This window comes from Vicia villosa, linkage group LG5 (genome assembly GCF_029867415.1).
Source record: "Vicia villosa cultivar HV-30 ecotype Madison, WI linkage group LG5, Vvil1.0, whole genome shotgun sequence".
Taxonomy (NCBI): Eukaryota; Viridiplantae; Streptophyta; class Magnoliopsida; order Fabales; family Fabaceae; genus Vicia; species Vicia villosa.
The window spans coordinates 106,395,817-106,402,803 of NC_081184.1; the positions used below are offsets into that span (position 1 = coordinate 106,395,817).

The window sequence follows — 6,987 nt, forward strand, 5'->3', positions numbered from 1 at the left end:
GAAGATCCCTTTGATCTTGACGGAGAAGAACATGCAAGGGTAATGTTTTATCCAATTTCCCGCTTGACATTTTTGGATATGCATCTCCGAAAACATCACAGAGTTGTTAAACAAACCAACTTAGTGAATAAAAATATCATAAATGAATATAGGATGTGTTATGGAGTTGCATCTTCAGACATACCCTAAATATATTTTGGAGATGTATCTCTATTGTAAACTTTGACAAAAATGAGATGGTTGGCTAAAATACGAGGACTAGTGTGATTTTAGGTGCGTCCAAGCATCTTTAAAAAGAGGAAATGCATTTACGGGTTTTCAGAGATGTCAGGCACACCCTATAATATGAGTTGAGCATTTCTCTAAGATAATATAGTTTATATTTATGAAATGTAACATTTTAACCCACACCAAAATAAATTTAGGTACTTAATAATTTATTATCCCTGATTTTAAAAATAAAAATTCATCAAGATAATTATTTTTATAAAAATAAAACTTTATCTAAAGTTGTTAGCTATGCAGAGACATCAAATACAGAATGTAAGAGGATGAAATCTCAGCCAATAAGTTATTTGACTAAAAGAAATTAAATAGTGAGAAATAAAAGACTCTCTCTTAAATTTTATTTATTATAAATATATTAAAAGTATCAGTTACATACATAATTTGTACTATATTTTTACATTATTCAATAAATTATACATTAAAGTTTAAGTCTAGCTATTATTATCAATGGTTTTTAATTACATAATAAATGTAGAAGAAAAATTAATTTATATAATTATATATCATATTTATTTATTAAATTAGCTTATTATACTTATAATGCTTTAAAACTCGGACCGATCGTCGATCTAATCATGCAATTTGAGTCATGAATTATTGGTCAGATAAATGAATTATTGATTAGATTGTATGACTTCTAATAATATGAAAATATAATTTTGCAACATGATTGTTTTTTATTTGGTAACATGATTGTTTTTCATAACTTTTATTAATTTTTATAATATTATTATATTGTTTAATTAATTTTCTAATTATTTTAATTTATTATATTATTATTAGTTAATAAGTTTAAAAAGAATTGCATTATACAGATTTGTTGTAACTATTAATTATGCAATGACGACGTTGTTTGTGGCATCCTTGTTGACCGCAGGAATACCTGTATAATATAATTATACATTCTTTTGATATTTTCATAAGAACTTAAAGGAAAGAGAAACATACATTAAATTTTGAAATAAGTTATTAAAGTACAAATATTATGACATACAAATATAATTGTATGCTTTGAAGTTATTTTGAAAAGAATAACATAATTATTTTTAAACTTAAATTATTACTCCATCTCGTACTCACAATAATTATTAATGCACTTTTTAACTGGATGCATAAACATCTCCGGGCAATCTTCTATCTTTTCACACTTGTAGAGAGCTGCATTTTAAAATATAAAAAAGTTATTATTAGTAAATGATGAAATATTATTGTGTATAAAAAATGAATAAAATTTAAAAATAGTGTGAAAAGTAACAAACTTTTACTAGCTGTAGCAAGAAATATAGAAAGAAAGAAGATCAAAGCATAAACAAACATGAGAAATTGAGCCATGTTTTTTCTCCTTTGCATGTAGTGCTTATAACTTTTTATTGCTTTATAAGTAACAATTTTATTTTGTTAACTTTAATTAAATATGTTTTTAATAATAATGAGTTGTAAGAAACAATTAAAAAAATAGAAATTAATATTAAAATTTTCCAACCAATATGTCATGTGTGCCCTTTAGTTCACTCATTTGATCACTTAACTTAAATACAGATCTCGCATGAAAATCTTGATGATCAAAATTTTTATTATTTTTATTAAATTTCATATTATATATTTTACCCATTGATAAAATAAAGGGGGTAAGATCTTAAAAGAGAAATAAAACAAATAAATGGTGAAAGAAAGATAATTTTAAAAATAATGCAGTGACAACATATTTATTTTTGAGATAAATATATTTGTGGTCCTCCTAAATATCTTATATTTTAATTTTAATCCCTCAAAATATTTCTTTTAAAGAACAATCATTTTAAAATTTTCACCCACACCTTTAGTCCCTCTTGCAACTTAGTGATAGTTTTAGTACCTGTTGACTAATTAGCGACTGTTTTAGCAGGAGGGACCAAATGTGTGGATGAAATTTTTTAGAAGGACCATTCTTTGAATAAAGTGTTTTGAAGGACCATTCTTAGAATATGAGATATTTAGGAAGATCACAAACACATTTAACCCTTTATTTTTTATTAGTTCGAAAGACATTAAATTTTAGACTATATGTACTGAGTTATGACTAAACCTTAATATGTAGAGGATTGGAGTTTTCAAAGGGAAAAACCTAACTGCACAATTGATCTGATCCAAACTAAAAGATATCAATGGTGGGTTAGATATTAAATAAGATAATTGTAGATCTATGTGCTTGTAGGTACAACTGTCTACATTGTTAGTTGATCATGATGGGTTTGATGATGACAACATTGTATGCCAAACGATATTATGCAAAGTATTTACTTGTAAAGAAGGAGAAATGATCAAGATATTCTATTAAGATAAACATGTTCTTTGTGAGATCAAGATGTCAAGTCAAATTCAATGATGATAACACCTAAGGTCGAACGATGTTTAGTGAAGTCTATGATGATCTCTGGTCCAATGATCCCTGATAATGATATATATTAAAAAAACTATATTAAGCCTCATCAGTTATTGGAAGAATCAAGTTCTAGATGACGGGATAAGTCAATGATAAATTAAGCAAGGGAACTTGAAGATTTAAGGTTGTGAAAGAGAGGAAGTGTGAAAGTTTATTTGGTTATGTGTCGAAGTGATTAGTTTAATGTAAAGGTATAAGAGTAATTCTAGAATTACTAAGGAAAATCACACACACACACACACACACACACACACACTTGATATTTTCTTAATCCTCTCTCAATTTACTAAAACACCTTAAAACCACTGAAAAAGGCGATAGTTTTAGTACCTGTTGACTAATTAGCGACTGTTTTAGCAGGAGGGACCAAATGTGTGGATGAAATTTTTTAGAAGGACCATTTTTTGAAGAAAGTGTTTTGAAGGACTAAAAGTAGAATATGAGATATTTAGGAAGATCACAAACACATTTAACCCTTTATTTTTTATTAGTTCGAAAGACATTAAATTTTAGACTATATGTACTGAGTTATGACTAAACCTTAATATGTAGAGGATTGGAGTTTTCAAAGGGAAAAATCTAACTGCACAATTGATCTGATCCAAACTAAAAGATATCAATAGTGAGTTAGATATTAAATAAGATAATTGTAGATCTATGTGCTTGTAGGTACAACTGTCTACATTGTTAGTTGATCATGATGGGTTTGATGATGACAACATTGTATGCCAAACGATATTATGCAAAGTATTTACTTGTAAAGAAGGAGAAATGATCAAGATATTCTATTAAGATAAACATGTTCTTTGTGAGATCAAGATGTCAAGTCAAATTCAATGATGATAACACCTAAGGTCGAACGATGTTTAGTGAAGTCTATGATGATCTCTGGTCCAATGATCCCTGATAATGATATATATTAAAAAAACTATATTAAGCCTCATCAGTTATTGGAAGAATCAAGTTCTAGATGACGGGATAAGTCAATGATAAATTAAGCAAGGGAACTTGAAGATTTAAGGTTGTGAAAGAGAGGAAGTGTGAAAGTTTATTTGGTTATGTGTCGAAGTGATTAGTTTAATGTAAAGGTATAAGAGTAATTCTAGAATTACTAAGGAAAATCACACACACACACACACACACACACACACACACACTTGATATTTTCTTAATCCTCTCTCAATTTACTAAAACACCTTAAAACCACTGAAAAAGGCGATAGTTTTAGTACCTGTTGACTAATTAGCGACTGTTTTAGCAGGAGGGACCAAATGTGTGGATGAAATTTTTTAGAAGGACCATTTTTTGAAGAAAGTGTTTTGAAGGACTAAAAGTAGAATATGAGATATTTAGGAAGATCACAAACACATTTAACCCTTTATTTTTTATTAGTTCGAAAGACATTAAATTTTAGACTATATGTACTGAGTTATGACTAAACCTTAATATGTAGAGGATTGGAGTTTTCAAAGGGAAAAATCTAACTGCACAATTGATCTGATCCAAACTAAAAGATATCAATAGTGAGTTAGATATTAAATAAGATAATTGTAGATCTATGTGCTTGTAGGTACAACTGTCTACATTGTTAGTTGATCATGATGGGTTTGATGATGACAACATTGTATGCCAAACGATATTATGCAAAGTATTTACTTGTAAAGAAGGAGAAATGATCAAGATATTCTACTAAGATAAACATGTTCTTTGTGAGATCAAGATGTCAAGTCAAATTCAATGATAATAACACCTAAGGTCGAACAATGTTTAGTGAAGTCTATGATGATCTCTGGTCCAATGATCCCTGATAATGATATATATTAAAAAAAACTATATTAAGCCTCATCAGTTATTGGAAGAATCAAGTTCTAGATGACGGGATAAGTCAATGATAAATTAAGCAAGGGAACTTGAAGATTTAAGGTTGTGAAAGAGAGGAAGTGTGAAAGTTTATTTGGTCATGTGTCGAAGTGATTAGTTTAATGTAAAGGTATAAGAGTAATTCTAGAATTACTAAGGAAAATCACACACACACACACACACACACACACACACACACTTGATATTTTCTTAATCCTCTCTCAATTTACTAAAACACCTTAAAACCACTGAAAAAACTATCAAGACTTGTGTGAAATTGACCAAGGAGTGTTCCTAATCAACTAGGAAGAATTTTATAATGATTATTCGATTAAGAACTTAGTCTAATTGATTAGAGCAAGTCTTAATAAATTAAATCTCATAAACGTTTTAGGATTTCCTTATTGGGATTTGGTTTGCTGTCACTAGAAAGCTCTTAACAGTTTAATAGGTAGGGCCAATCGATTAAGTCATTAAAAATGCACAAGAATCTTTTTACTTTTTGATTCAAATTTTCTCATATAAATAAAGGGTTTTTTTCTAATTTCATTTTATACTATAAATTAAATTTATAACTATTCTTTCCCACTTTCTAATCTCTTATACTTCATCTTTTCTATTTCTCACTGAAGTTTCCTTAATGCTTTGAGATTTAAAAATATCTATGAGATCATGTTATTTTGGTGTTGTTAGATTATTGTAATCTACCTAATAAGGCGTTGTCTCTTGTGCAGTATCATTACAAGAATGTGGTTTCTAGCTATTGAGATTAACTAGTTAAAACTTTGTTTGGCTCTTGAACTAAGCCAGTTAAAAGCTCTTGTTTGCTTTGTAGAATAGCATGTTAAAATACCTCTTTTGATTATGAGATTAGCCTGTGTAAAATATTTTTTTAGTTCGTGAGATTATCCAGTTAAAATATTTATTTGATTGTAAGAAGTTTTTGTTGGCATAACCTGTGAAAAGCTTACATATTTAGTGGAACTCTCAAGAGGAAACTCTGGGGAACAAGAGTAGGTCAAATGGTTAGGCTCAACCCTTATAAATCTTTGGTGCATGTTCTTTTTCCCTGATCTGATTAATTTTCTATTGCATTATTTTCTTTACGCCATATTTCTTTTTCTTCAACTCTTAATCATTCTATATTTCTTCTATTCTATCTTAATCTCTATTTAAATATTAAAATTAACTTAAACCTTTTTATGAATCGTAGTTTTTATAATTGGACAATATTTTTCAACCAACATAATTCTCCCCCTCTTGTGTTTGGTATCACTTTGTCATCAATGACAATGTTCAATGAGGCTTCATCCTAAAGATATCTTTCTCAGTTTGATGGTGTACCATGGTTGGTACTTGCAAAAACAACTTGATAACCAAGTTAGTGAATGATTAAGACAAAGGATGAAATGTTTTTAGGTCTTAAAGATTATGTACCTTCATTTGACGTATATCATTCCTTTTATGTGGATATCATTAGGGTTTTAATAGGTTCGTATCCCTTATGTTTAATCAAGACTACTAACATTGACAAATGTTAAGGTTTAATTCTTCATATCATCCAAGGTCCTTCCTTCATTATCTGCTTGGATTGCATTATTTTTATGGCAAGATTATGCCTCCTCTTTACAACCTGGAACATTCCGCTCGATGACATATTCATGACGACATTGATCTGATATCCATATTATCACAAATATCTCCGCCTTTTGGGCTCAAATGGTAATTCCCTTGTTCGACCAAAACCTGTTTTATTCAACATGACCCGTGTCTATGAAATATTATGATAACGGTCTAGTTTCAATCTTTCCTTGGTGCAGGTAGGAACAGTTGCCCCCAAGCCTGACTTTATAGAGTTGGGTTGAGCTTGTAAATATTATCGTAGTTAGGGTATTTAGAAAATATTAAAATAGAGTTTGCTCCACCTTTTCTCTGTCTTCTCCCTTTTGTTCCAGGTATTCTCCTACCTTCCTGTTAGTGAGTGATGTGAGTCCTTGATTTGTGTCTCTCCAACCTCTTGTCACATGTTAGTTTAGGGCTAGTAGCGTGATGAGCTATCCAGGTCCCTTATGACGGGATTTCTAAGAAATGTCCTTTTATAATGACTATGAAAACATTCTTGTTCACATGTATTTCATTTGTCGATTGATGTCAATTCTTACACTTTGTTTATACTTCCAAAGTTTAGGTTTTTCCCTTTTATTTTCCCCTTTTATAGTATAAATAGTTCAAATGCCTAAACCATTCACCCTTTTATCTTATGTTGTTACTTAGTTGTTTCCTGCGATCACTTTGAACTACTCGTGTCATCCTCCACTGTTCTATTTGAAGTATTACCTACTTTATTTTCTCTTGACTTATTCATTATTTTAAACTAGTAAGTTTCTTTGTTGTTTTGTTTTTTTATTTCATTGTTT

At 29.4% G+C, this 6,987-nt stretch overlaps 1 long non-coding RNA gene across 1 annotated transcript; it reads right to left on the reverse strand.

Annotated features, from left to right (window-relative positions):
- Positions 1-1,215: 1,215 nt before the first annotated feature.
- LOC131606988 (uncharacterized) lies at positions 1,216-1,930 on the reverse strand. Its single transcript, XR_009285148.1, has 2 exons — positions 1,548-1,930; positions 1,216-1,446 (listed from the first exon to the last, which is right to left on the reverse strand). It is a non-coding gene; the product is annotated as an uncharacterized LOC131606988 (long non-coding RNA).
- Between the last annotated feature and the right edge of the window lie 5,057 nt (positions 1,931-6,987).